Source organism: Cherax quadricarinatus, chromosome 38 (genome assembly GCF_038502225.1).
Source record: "Cherax quadricarinatus isolate ZL_2023a chromosome 38, ASM3850222v1, whole genome shotgun sequence".
NCBI lineage: Eukaryota > Metazoa > Arthropoda > Malacostraca > Decapoda > Parastacidae > Cherax > Cherax quadricarinatus.
Genome location: NC_091329.1, coordinates 426,763 through 440,295, shown reverse-complemented (window position 1 = coordinate 440,295; position 13,533 = coordinate 426,763). Strand labels below are relative to the sequence as shown.

The 13,533-nt window shown below is 39.0% G+C and overlaps 1 protein-coding gene across 1 annotated transcript in view; it reads left to right on the top strand.

Moving 5' to 3' along the window:
• The window catches only part of Hcf (Host cell factor), a 107,644-nt gene that overhangs the window by 43,591 nt on the left and 50,520 nt on the right, over positions 1 to 13,533 (top strand). The gene's annotated exons all lie outside the window — the stretch shown is intronic.

Sequence of the window (13,533 nt, the reverse complement as noted above, 5' to 3'; positions counted from 1 at the left end):
CGCCTCGGGCAACTGCCCAGTTTCGATAGATTTACTGAAGATTGCTGCTAGCGGCACACACTGTGTGTGTGTGTGTGTGTGTGTGTGTGTGTGTGTGTGTGTGTGTGTGTGTGTGTGTGTGTGTGTGTGTGTGTGTGTGTGAGACAGTGAGTGAGTGTAACTGTGAGTGAGTGTAGCTGTGAGTGAGTGTAGCTGTGAGTGTGAGTAGGTACTGTATATACATTGCATCCAGGTTCCTCTCATTTCTTGTCCTTGATTATGCAAAGGAAGAGAAGCAGAGGATATATAAACACTAGTGGGAGTTGTGCTCTTCTACAGATGCAGTTCTTGTCAACCCACAATATGCAAGTCATTTATTTTCACAAAATAAAAGTTTAACAAATACTGTACTGGAAATTGATGCACAGTGTATATATACAGTAAATAATGAGAGGAAACTAAATATAATGTGAATACGTTATATTTAGTTTCCTCTCATTATAATTAATTATGTAACTGGAAGGAAGCAAAGGATATAGTATATAAATCTTGGAGTCCCTCTCAATTTGTATATAAACATTATCTTCAGCATACTTACATTTTAGTCCTGATTCAAAGGATGTGAAAACACTGCATGTATAGACCAGTATATATGAAACTGCGAATTAACCACATTTGTCAATTTTCCCATGACTCCCGTGGTGATAAAAATTTTTTTATATGTAAGCTATGTACACTGGTGGACCCATGGACTTCAGAGCTAAATATTTATCTTGGTGGTGCTACAGGATTATCCCTTCACTTTCTAGAAATGTTTAATTACTGGACTTTATTTACCAGCTTCAGCAGGAGCTAGTCAGACATTGGTAGATATTACCTTGTTTGCTTTGTCTCTAGTTAGCTGGACATAGGCAACTCTTCCCCAACAATATATATCTATCTCTACAGGTGCACTTTGCCTGGTAGGCAGCACACACAGTTGCAAGTTCTTGAGGGCAAACAGATGTATCTTGCTTTGAAAAATTTACCAGACCCCAGAGACTGACCCTACCTGGCAAAACAGTGCCGAGTTTCATTTTCTTGACGGAAAAATAAGTTGATGGGACAGTTGTATGACTTCCACTTTTGGACTAGTAGATTCAGCCTTGTATCAGTGACACTTGATATAGATAGTTTGGAGAAGGAGCTTTGGACTTCATTTTACATGTTCCATGCCTTTGCTGCATAAGTTAGATACAAAGCTTCACCTACTGAATGCATGGGAGAGAGGGATTCTGATGACTGGCCCTTGTGGGGAAATCTACCTCATGTGCTGGGAATCATCTAAGAGGCAATTCTTTACTTGCAGCAATCTATATTTTCTCAGAGCTCTAGTGATGGTGGAATAGATATTGCAGTGGTTACATCAGTGTCATTCACTTTGATGACAAGTGTCTTGTTGCCCTTCATTGCTGTTTATCTGGCATGTGAAAAAATCACTTTGTGGTTGCAAAAGGGAACATCTAGGGAGAGCATTTAGCTGCTGATGCCATTTTTTTTTCTTTGTCAGGACTGTTTGTCATGAGTTCTTCAAATATTTTCTGTGTGTTTTCTCACAGTAAGCTCTTCTAGTTTGCTGGGCATTGCTGGTTCCTATTGTCCTCATGATTCCAGTTCCTTGTATGGTCCCAGTTTCTGATAAATGTGGTGTTAACTCCATAGTGCTGTACTTGATACCAAGAGCACTGAGTGATCTCATGGATCAGAACACAGTAAGTCTTGCAACTTCTTGTACTTGATGCAGTAAGTTTATTTTCAGGAGGGACTTCTGCTTCAAGGGGTCACTAGCTTGGTGCATTGAATCACCTACAATTAGACCTATCTCTGGCTTTAAATCTGTCATTACTTCAGCTTCAAGACCTTCGACTGGCTGAGACTTGCAACAAGTATGAAGGTGGTTGTTGTCACAGATTCCAGATCTGATTGACTGGCATGCTAGAAGAATTCATGGAAATTGCACTTGTCTGATTTGACATGAGAGTCAAGAGAATAATTAGTAGCCTTCCTTCAGTACTTTCTCCTTGGAATTACTAGAAACGTGCTTAATTTTAAGGAAGCTGTCCTCTTGTTTTGTACAGTAGGGCCCCACTTATACGGCGGGTTAGGTTCCAGGCTGTCACCGGAAAGCAGACATCGCCGGAAGGCAGAACTCCATTTTTTTCCATTTATAAATGCATATAAATGCCAGACAACAAGTTTACACTAAATTATATTAAGTTAGTAATATAACTAGGCATTAAAAACACACAAAGTAATATACAGTAACAGTAAATTCATTACTTATCTTAAAGTATTTGTAATCTTAGTATAGGGAGAGAGGTGAGTAGTACTTATTTGTAGGAAGTCAGGTGCAGGTAGTCCAGGTGTAGGTAGCACTGGCTCCCCGTCTCATACTTAATATACAATATTTAAAACATCCCAGAGAGGTAAAATGCACATACAGTACACTCATTATTTACCTTAAAATATGTGTAGTCTTAATATAGGAAGAGAGGTGAGTAGTATTTATTTGTATAAAGTCAGTGTAGGTAGCCGGTAGGTGTAGCCTGGGCTACACCTACCGGCTACCTACACTGTGGCCCAGTCATATTATTAACATCGACATGCCTTGTTCACTGAATTTAATCATTTCTAACAACTACCTTTAGATGCCATCATAAACGAAGGTAGAAGTAATGAATAATTCATGCCGAAAATTGTAAACAAAAGCGGAGTGGGGAAGTGGCTGGGCCAAACGCAGATTCATACACGTTTTCTCTGATGGCTGAGCAGAGAAAAATGTAATGTTGTCCCTCCACCCGGCTCCACAAGTAGTATTATCAGAACATATAAAATATGCAGTAAATGCCAGACAACAAGTTTACACACGAGAGAGAGAACGAGATACAGAGTTGAGACAATGTAAGAACACAAACTGAACAGGTAGTGGACGATCACTTGGTCAGGCGAAATAAATGCGTATTAATGTGTGTCTACTTTTAGTTCATTCACGTCCATTTATAAGAGTTTGTAAAACATTTACCTCAATATTTTTTTTTATTTTAATAATAATTACCTCACAATACAAAATGCTCTTACATTGTGTACAAGTTGTACAAGTTAGTTCAAAATAAACAAACAGCAACACACCATTTTTAGAGTGAATGAAGATAATAATGTTAATAATAATAATAATAATAATTTTTTTTTTTAATTTTTTTTTTTTTTTTTTTTTCAACAAGTCGGTCGTCTCCCACCGAGGCAGGGTGACCCAAAAAAGAAAGAAAATCCCCAAAAAGAAAATACTTTCATCATCATTCAACACTTTCACCACACTCACACATTATCACTGCTTTTGCAGAGGTGCTCAGAATACAACAGTTTAGAAGCATATACGTATAAAGATACACAACATATCCCTCCAAAACTGCCAATATCCCAAACCCCTCCTTTAAAGTGCAGGCATTGTCCTTCCCATTTCCAGGACTCAAGTCCAACTATATGAAAATAACCGGTTTCCCTGAATCCCTTCACTAAATATTACCCTGCTCACACTCCAACAGATCGTCAGGTCCCAAGTATCATTCGTCTCCATTCACTCCTATCTAACACGCTCATGCACGCTTGCTGGAAGTCCAAGCCCCTCGCCCACAAAACCTCCTTTACCCCCTCTTTCCAACCCTTTCGAGGACGACCCCTACCCCTCTTTCCTTCCCCTATAGATTTATATGCTTTCCATGTCATTCTACTTTGATCCATTCTCTCTAAATGACCAAGCCACCTCAACAACCCCTCTTCTGCCCTCTGACTAATGCTTTTATTAACTCCACACCTTCTCCTAATTTCCACACTCCGAATTTTCTGCATAATATTTACACCACACATTGCCCTTAGACAGGACATCTCCACTGCCTCCAACCGTCTCCTCGCTGCTGCATTTACCACCCAAGCTTCACATCCATATAAGAGTGTTGGTACTACTATACTTTCATACATTCCCTTCTTTGTCTCCATAGATAACGTTTTTTGACTCCACATATACCTCAACGCACCACTCACCTTTTTTCCCTCATCAATTCTATGATTAACCTCATCCTTCATAAATCCATCCGCCGACACGTCAACTCCCAAGTATCTGAAAACATTCACTTCTTCCATACTCCTCCCCAATTTGATATCCAATTTTTCTTTATCTAAATCACTTGATACCCTCATCACCTTACTCTTTTCTATGTTCACTTTCAACTTTCTACCTTTACACACATTCTCAAACTCATCCACTAACCTTTGCAATTTTTCTTTAGAATCTCCCATAAGCACAGTATCATCAGCAAAGAGTAACTGTGTCAATTCCCATTTTGAATTTGATTCCCCATAATTTAATCCCACCCCTCTCCCGAACACCCTAGCATTTACTTCTTTTACAACCCCATCTATAAATATATTAAACAACCATGGTGACATTACACATCCCTGTCTAAGACCTACTTTTACCGGGAAGTATTCTCCCTCTCTTCTACCCACCCTAAGCTGAGCCTCACTATCCTCATAAAAGCTCTTTACAGCATTTAGTAACTTACCACCTATTCCATATACTTGCAACATCTGCCACATTGCTCCTCTATCCACTCTATCATATGCCTTTTCTAAATCCATAAATGCAATAAAAACTTCCCTACCTTTATCTAAATACTGTTCACATATATGCTTCAATGTAAACACTTGATCTACACATCCCCTACCCACTCTGAAGCCTCCTTGCTCGTCCGCAATTCTACATTCTGTCTTACCTCTAATTCTTTCAATTATAACCCTACCGTATACTTTTCCTGGTATACTCAGTAAACTTATTCCTCTATATTTTTTACAATCTCTTTTGTCCCCTTTCCCTTTATATAAAGGTACTATACATGCTCTCCGCCAATCCCTAGGTACCTTCCCCTCTTTCATACATTTATTAAACAAAAGTACCAACCACTCCAACACTATATCCCCCCCTGCTTTTAACATTTCTGTCATGATCCCATCAGTTCCAGCTGCTTTACCCCCTTTCATTCTACGTAATGCCTCACGTACCTCCACCACACTTACATTCTGCTCTTCTTCACTCCTAAAAGATGGTATACCTCCCTGGCCAGTGCATGAAATTACCGCCTCCCTTTCTTCCTCAACATTTAAAAGTTCCTCAAAATATTCTCGCCATCTACCTAATACCTCCCTCTCCCCATCTACTAACTCCCCTACTCTGTTTTTAACTGACAAATCCATACTTTCCCTAGGCTTTCTTAACTTGTTTAACTCACTCCAAAATTTTTTCTTATTTTCATTAAAATTTCTTGACAGTGCCTCTCCCACTCTTTCATCTGCTCTCCTTTTGCACTCTCTCACCACTCTCTTCACCTTTCTTTTACTCTCCATATACTCTGCTCTTCTTATAACACTTCTGCTTTGTAAAAACCTCTCGTAAGCTACCTTTTTCTCTTTTATCACACCCTTTACTTCATCATTCCACCAATCACTCCTCTTTCCTCCTGCCCCCACCCTCCTATAACCACAAACTTCTGCCCCACATTCTAATACTGCATTTTTAAAACTATTCCAACCCTCTTCAACCCCCCCACTACTCATCTTTGCACTAGCCCACCTTTCTGCCAATAGTCGCTTATATCTCGCCCGAACTTCCTCCTCCCTTAGTTTATACACTTTCACCTCCCTCTTACTTGTTGTTGCCACCTTCCTCTTTTCCCATCTACCTCTTACTCTAACTGTAGCTACAACTAAATAATGATCCGATATATCAGTTGCCCCTCTATAAACATGTACATCCTGGAGCCTACCCATCAACCTTTTATCCACCAATACATAATCTAACAAACTACTTTCATTACGTGCTACATCATACCTTGTATATTTATTTATCCTCTTTTTCATAAAATATGTATTACTTATTACCAAATTTCTTTCTACACATAGCTCAATTAAAGGCTTCCCATTTACATTTACCCCTGGCACCCCAAATTTACCTACTACTCCCTCCATAACATTTTTACCCACTTTAGCATTGAAATCCCCAACCACTATTACTCTCACACTTGATTCAAAACTCCCCACGCATTCACTCAACATTTCCCAGAATCTCTCTCTCTCTCTCCTCTACACTTCTCTCTTCTCCAGGTGCATACACGCTTACTATAACCCACTTTTCACATCCAATCTTTATTTTACTCCACATAATCCTTGAATTTATACATTTGTAGTCCCTCTTTTCCTGCCATAGCTTATCCTTCAACATTATTGCTACTCCTTTTTTAGCTCTAACTCTATTTGAAACCCCTGACCTAATCCCATTTATTCCTATCCATTGAAACTCTCCCACCCCCTTCAGCTTTGTTTCACTTAAAGCCAGGACATCCAGTTTCTTCTCATTCATAACATCCACAATCATCTCTTTCTTATCATTTGCACAACATCCACGCACATTCAGACTTCCCACTTTGACAATTTTCTTCTTATTCTTTTTAGTAATCTTTACAGGAAAAGGGGTTACTAGCCCATTGTTCCCGGCATTTTAGTTGACTTTTACAACACGCATGGCTTACGGAGGAAAGATTCTTATTCCACTTCCCCATGGATATAAAAGGAAAAGTAATAAGACCAAGAACTATTAAGATAAAATCAAAGAAAACTCAGATGAGTGTGTATAAATAAACGTGTACATGTATGTGTAGTGTGACCTAAGTGTAAGTAGAAGTAGCAAGACGTACCTGTAATCTTGCATATTTATGAGACAGACAAAAGACACCAGCAATCCTACCATCATGTAAAACAATTACAGGCTTTCGTTTTACACTCACTTGGCAGGACGGTAGTACCTCCCTGGGTGGTTGCTGTCTACCAACCTACAGTGGACCCCCGCATAGCGACTTTAATCCGTGCAAGAGGGCTCATTGTTATGCGAAATGATCGGTATGCGAATGAATTTTCCCCATAAGAAATAATGGAAATCAAATTAATCCGTGCAAGACATCCAAAAGTATGAAAAAAAAAATTTTACCACATGAAATGTTAATTTTAATACACACAAACTGAAAAAGGCATGCACAATTACATGACACTTTTATTGAAGATCTGGTGATGATTGATGGGATGGGAGGAGGGGAGAGAGTGTTAGTGTTTAGAAGGGGAATCCCCTTCCATTAAGACTTAAGGTGTCGAGTCCTTTTCTGGGGTTACTTCCCTTCTTCTTTTAATGCCACTAGGACCAGCTTCAGTCACTGGACTTCTTTCGCACAACATGTCTGTCCATAGTGGCCTGTACCTCTCGTTCCTTTATGACTTCCCTAAAGTGTTTCACAACATTGTCAGTGTACAGGTTGCCAACACGGCTTGCAATAGCTGTGTGAGGGTGATTCTCATCCATAAAGGTTTGCACTTTCAGCCACATTGCACAGATTTCCTTAATCTTTGTAGTAGGCAACTTCTTCAATTTCTCTCTCCCCTCCTCTGAACCAGTTTCCTCAGGTCTGGCCTCTTGCTGTTGAAGTTGATCTATCAGCTCATCAGTGGTTAGTTCTTCATTGTCCTCCTCTACCAACTCTTCCACATCCTCCCCACTAACCTCCAACCCCAAGGACTTTCCCAATGCCACAATGGATTCCTCAACTGGCATAATCCTCTCAGGGTTAGCCTCAATGGGTTAGCCTGAAACCCTTCAAAATCCCTTTTGTCTACACATTCTGGCCACAGTTTCTTCCAAGCAGAGTTCAAGGTCTTCTTAGTCACTCCCTCCCAAGCCTTACCTATAAGGTTTACACAATTGAGGATATTAAAGTGCTCTCTCCAAAACTCTCTTAGAGTCAGTTGAGTTTCTGAGGTCACTACAAAGCACCTTTCAAACAGAGCTTTTGTGTACAGTTTTTTGAAGTTTGCAATAACCTGCTGGTCCATGGGCTGCAGGAGAGGAGTGGTATTAGGAGGCAAAAACTTCACCTTAATGAATTTCATGTCCCCATAAAGTCGCTCTGCCACGTCTGTAGGATGACCAGGGGCATTGTCTAACACCAGGAGGCACTTAAGTTCTAATTTCTTTTCAGTTAGGTAATCTTTCACATTGGGGGCAAATGCATGGTGTAACCAGTCATAGAAAAAGTCCCTAGTGACCCATGCCTTACTGTTTGCCCTCCACAGCACACACAAATTCTCCTTGAGGACATTCTTTTGCCTGAACGGTCTGGGAGTTTCAGAGTGATACACTAATAAAGGCTTCACTTTGCAATCACCAGTAGCATTGGAACACATCAACAAAGTAAGCCTGTCTTTCATAGGCTTATGTCCTGGGAGTACCTTTTCCTCCTGAGTAATGTAGGTCCTGCTTGGCATTTTCTTCCAAAACAGGCCTGTTTCATCACAATTAAACACTTGTTCAGGTTTCAGTCCTTCACTGTCTATGTACTCCTTGAATTCCTGCACATATTTTTCAGCTGCTTTGTGGTCCGAACTGGCAGCCTCACCATGCCTTATCACACTATGTATGCCACTACGCTTCTTAAATCTCTCAAACCAACCTTTGCTGGCCTTAAATTCACTCACATCATCACTAGTTGCAGGCATTTTTTTAATTAAATCCTCATGCAACTTCCTAGCCTTTTCGCTTATGATCGCTTGAGAGACGCTATCTCCTGCTAGCTGTTTTTCATTTATCCACACCAGTAAGAGTCTCTCAACGTCTTCCATCACTTGCAATCTCTGTTTCGAAAACACAGTTAAACCTTTGGCAAGAACAGCTTCCTTGATTGCCTTTCTGTTGCCCACAATAGTAGCGATGGTTGATTTGGGTTTCTTGTACAACCTGGCCAGGTCGGCGACACGCACTCCACTTTCATACGTATCAATGATCTCTTTCTTCATCTCTATAGTAATTCTCACCCTTATTGCTGTAGGGTTGGCACTAGAAGCTTTCTTGTGGCCCATGGTCACTTATTTTGCAGATAAAATCACCAAAAACACTGTAATAATACGAAATGTTCCGATTGTATGCTTGGATGTTACCGCGGAGGCTGGCTGGTAAACAATGCCACCGGCGGCACATGTGAGGCTGGCTAAGGGCGCACATTGGACGCGTCTCGGACGAAGAGCGGTGAGCGGGTTTTTGAGCGGTATGCGAGGAAAAATTTTTGCGATAAAAGCGAGCGGTATGCGGATTGAACGTTATGTGATGCCGACGGTATGCGGGGGTCCACTGTAATATTATTATTATTAATAATAATATTATTATTATTAATAATAATAATATTATTATTAATAATATTAATATTATTAATAATAATAATAATAATAATAATTATTATTATACAGCACCGTATAGCCCTTGTGGCTTAGTGCTTCTTTTTGATTATAATAATAATTTATTATTATTATTATTATTATAAAAAGCACTAAACCCACAAGGGTCGTGAATTGCTATACATAGAGTAAAGGCATACGAAAATAATATTTTTCTACAGTTACCCCCCAGTGTTTGACTAGAGAAAACGTAATTCTTCCGACACCATCTACACAGCTGCTTTGTAAACAAATCTCATATTTACATCAGTTTTTATTCTGAGTGTATGTATCATATTTATATGCTATGTAATGGGTTTCATATATAATTTTGAGGAAAATATCATAGATGGATTAATGAAAATGCCTATATTGATATAAAATAAGACATTTAGTGTGCCCAAGAGTGATTATTATTACATAGTATTGGCGTCATGAGTAGAGAGAGACTTAGCGATTTTAATGTGTACCTGCACACCAGCACAGTGTGTAAGTTATTTAGGTACAGGTACACATAAGTATAATTATCAGAGTACATATAAAATATGCAGTAACTTTAAAACACTTGAAATTTTGGAAAGTTTCCTGACATAATAGATGTGGTCACGGAAAATGTAAACAAACTGGGTGGGGGGCGCCGTATTTAAAAGACCGCTTACCGTATAGCAAATTTTGGTCATAATTTGACATCGCCGTATTAGCGGAACACCGTAAGGCGAAACGCCATAAAGCAGGGCCTTACTGTATTGGCAGATAGAATAAGCATTAGTCTTGATACTATAGCCCCTTCCTGAATAATTATGAGCTAGTCTTTGCATCTTTTGTGGTTGCCAATCATTGTAGCAGTGGCGTTCTTAACCCTTAAACTGTCCAAATGTACATCTACATTTGCACACGTAGCACTCCGGCCTCGATTTTCTCCCTAAGAAGGAATGTAAAAAAAAAAAAAACATAGATCTACGTTCGAAGCGCTTCACGAGCGAACGTAGATCTACAGTTGGACAGTTAGAGGGTTAATAATGATCTTATCTTAACATGAGGTTGGTTGATTTTTTTTATAAGGATTGTCATCCTGTAGTAATCAGGTAATCATTATTTTGAGTATTTGTCTCCTCACAGTGAATACTGCATTTCATTGCATCTTTATCTTGTGACACTGCTTTTTTCTGATCAACTAGGCTGATTTCTGATCACCTACCACCCACCTATGTGCTGCTGCAGGGTCCTCAATCAAGTCGCTTTTTTTTGTCTGTCAGTTTTGATAACTGCATTGTTCTGTTCATGGGCTTGATTAGTGATTAATGCAGAGAGAATTCTGAGTTTTGCAGAAACAGCCTATTAAACACTAGCTGCTTTTGGATGTTATAGATGGATAAAATTCCATTTACCTAGGTGAATCTGAAGCTACTACTCGGCTCTTTGCTGTTAGCAGGTATCAGTTTAGACTGCTTTACAATCCAGTCCTACATTTTGCTCTAGATGAATAGATTAGTCAGTAAGGTCAGCTTCTTAGTGAATACAAGATCTCAAACACAAGATTGTTGACCTTAGTCTTCATTTCTCTCCTCTCCAAAGCTGAAGGCACTACCAAGCTACCTAATGCATCTGTGCTATAGTTGGTGAATGATGCTGTTTTCATCAGCTTGTATGGTCTATGTTCTATGATTTGATGCACTTATTAAGTGTTTTAACTCTTGAAGGTGACATTCATTGTCTTAAGTGTTGTTCTTAATGATTAGCCCTGTCTATACTCTGGCCACAGCCATTGAATCTGCTTGGCAGTTGCATAATAGCTGGTCAGCATTTATAGTGGCATGGCCATGCTTGGATCACAGTTTGAAAGAAAGCCCTAAAATACCTATTATCTGCTTCACTATTAGGTGTTTATCAAATATGAGGAGCATGTCTTCTGTCACGGTGTGCTTATAGTCATGGAAATGCACTAGGAGTCGGATTTTTTCCTTGATGTATTATAGTACTTCATCCATACCAAACTCGTATGTGATCAGCATAATGCCAACATTCCTTTCATGTATTTTGCTAGTTCAGCAAATGCCAAGCTGTAGCTGATACTATTTTTATCTGAGGCTATTTTATTCAGTATGCTAAGAACTTGCTTTTCTATACAGATTTGTTAAGCATTCATTATGATGCTTGACTGGTTCTACAGTTAGAAAACCTGCACAGTTTGTCACATTCATTGTGATACTTGGCTTCTTCTGCAGTGAGAACATATGCACTAAGGTTGTCAGTTTTTATTCTGCAGCTGTAATATACATTTGCATATTAGTTAACTTGGAATGTTGCACTACATGGGTTTCCTGATTGCTCCTCTATCAAAGAAGCAACAAGTTTAAGGGATGCCAAAGTGGTGCTGTCTCTGTTAGTATATTCAGTTGGGTTCCCTCCAGTAGTGTTGTCAGAATGTCATTTTCCTGCCCATTTAAGCATTGTTGAATTTTGGGTGACATGATTTTTGCCAAGAGCGGTAGTTGAATTTTTTTAAAGTTTTCAGCTAAAGTCTTGTTAACAGTTCTTCAGTATGAGCGCTTGGACTTCGCTGGATACTGGAGAGGCTCAGGCTTGTTCTTTGACAGAAAACACATAAGAACCCGTTTATAGACTACTCTGAACATGGTAAAATGGATTGCCTGACTTCCCCTGGCTGATCTAGATGTGCCTAGCTTTGATCATTTATGATTGTTCTGTATCTGGTTTGAAGGTAAGTTTCTGAGGTAGTTTTCTTGAAGGTTAGTTTTTCTACTTCTAAATATAATTAGTCTAAATTCTTTCTGCTTACAACCATCAGGAAGGCATGGAGAGATTTCATTATTCTGAAAGCAAGAGAAGTTGATCAAGCGAGTTGTTAATATTTTGATTTAAGCAAGTTGCGGATATAGTTATATTACATATTTAAGCATATTGTATATGTAGAGCTCACTAAGTTTAAAGAAAAAAGTTTTATAACCTCTTATATACTTGATAAAAGGACAGTAAAAATAAAAAAAAGATAAGTACCTTCCATAAATTTATATCCTGTAACTATGAAAACTCCTTAAAATATGCTGAATGTTTTCCCTGCATTGTCCCCATAATTTAAATTATTAAAGATTCGTAGAATATCTGCCAAATATTGCATATGTAAAAAAAAAAAAATGCACATCTGTTTAAAATTGCCATGATGCTGTGGGCTATCTTGACCTTTACAAAATTTAGTGCCTTATCAGTCACTGGCCTTGGAAAACTTTTAAAATGCAAGAGAAAATATTTTTTTTATCTATATTTAATGTGTTTTGCAGCATTAAGCCACTTTCTGCAAAATAGTGCAGAATGTCTTAGTGGATAAATATGGTGTGACAGTAGAGCAGTCAAGGAGTAGTAAAGAGGTCTGGCCCAGCTAACTTGTGCACTCTGCATTGAGCTGCCTGGGGCTTGCTTTTTGATTTAGCATGGATTGGTTGTGAGGGTTTGCAAGTGTTTTTACAGGGTCTTGCTCTGACAGATTTTGGCAGTAAAACTGGGCATTGTTTATTGGGGCATGCTCAGTTGGAGTTCACTGTGTGCTTTAAACCATGTTACAACCCTGTTTGTCACCTTGAGCAGCATCTTCAGCTTATGCAGTAGCCTTCCAGGCAATACAATATCAAAGGCTTTTTTTTTTTTTTCCAAATGGAAATATGCAGTTTGCTTGTGTTTTTCATGCCTAGTCTTTCATCCTGTCCTGTTGGGACCTGGAAGTCGTAGAGGAGTCTTTTGACATTATATTTTTTTTTAATTTAAGCAAGTAGGTTACTTAAATTTTGTGAGGTATAATTTGTGCAGTTGCCTGTGTGGGTGCAGGGGTTGAGTCTTGGCTCATGGTCCCACCTTTTAACTTGCTGCTTGCCGGATTTGTTCTAATAGCTTTTGGGTGCTATCGTACCTATCCTTAATACTTTTTCTTTAGCTTCCAGCTTTGCCCCTGAGTACCTGTTTCCTACCTCTCAGACTGTTCTTGTCTGCCCTATCAATTCCTCTTGAGTATTTTGTATGTGTGGGGGAGCATGTTAGTGTGAGTGGTGTTCTACATTTGGTGTTTTGGCTTGTAAAGTTGTTTTTTTTTTTTCATTAACAAAGGCTTGAATGGCCTCAGGTCAAAGCTCTTTGTGGATCATTTTACTTCTCATTCTGTCATAGGTCTCTGTTAAGTTTGAAAGACATTTTTCATGGTAGAAG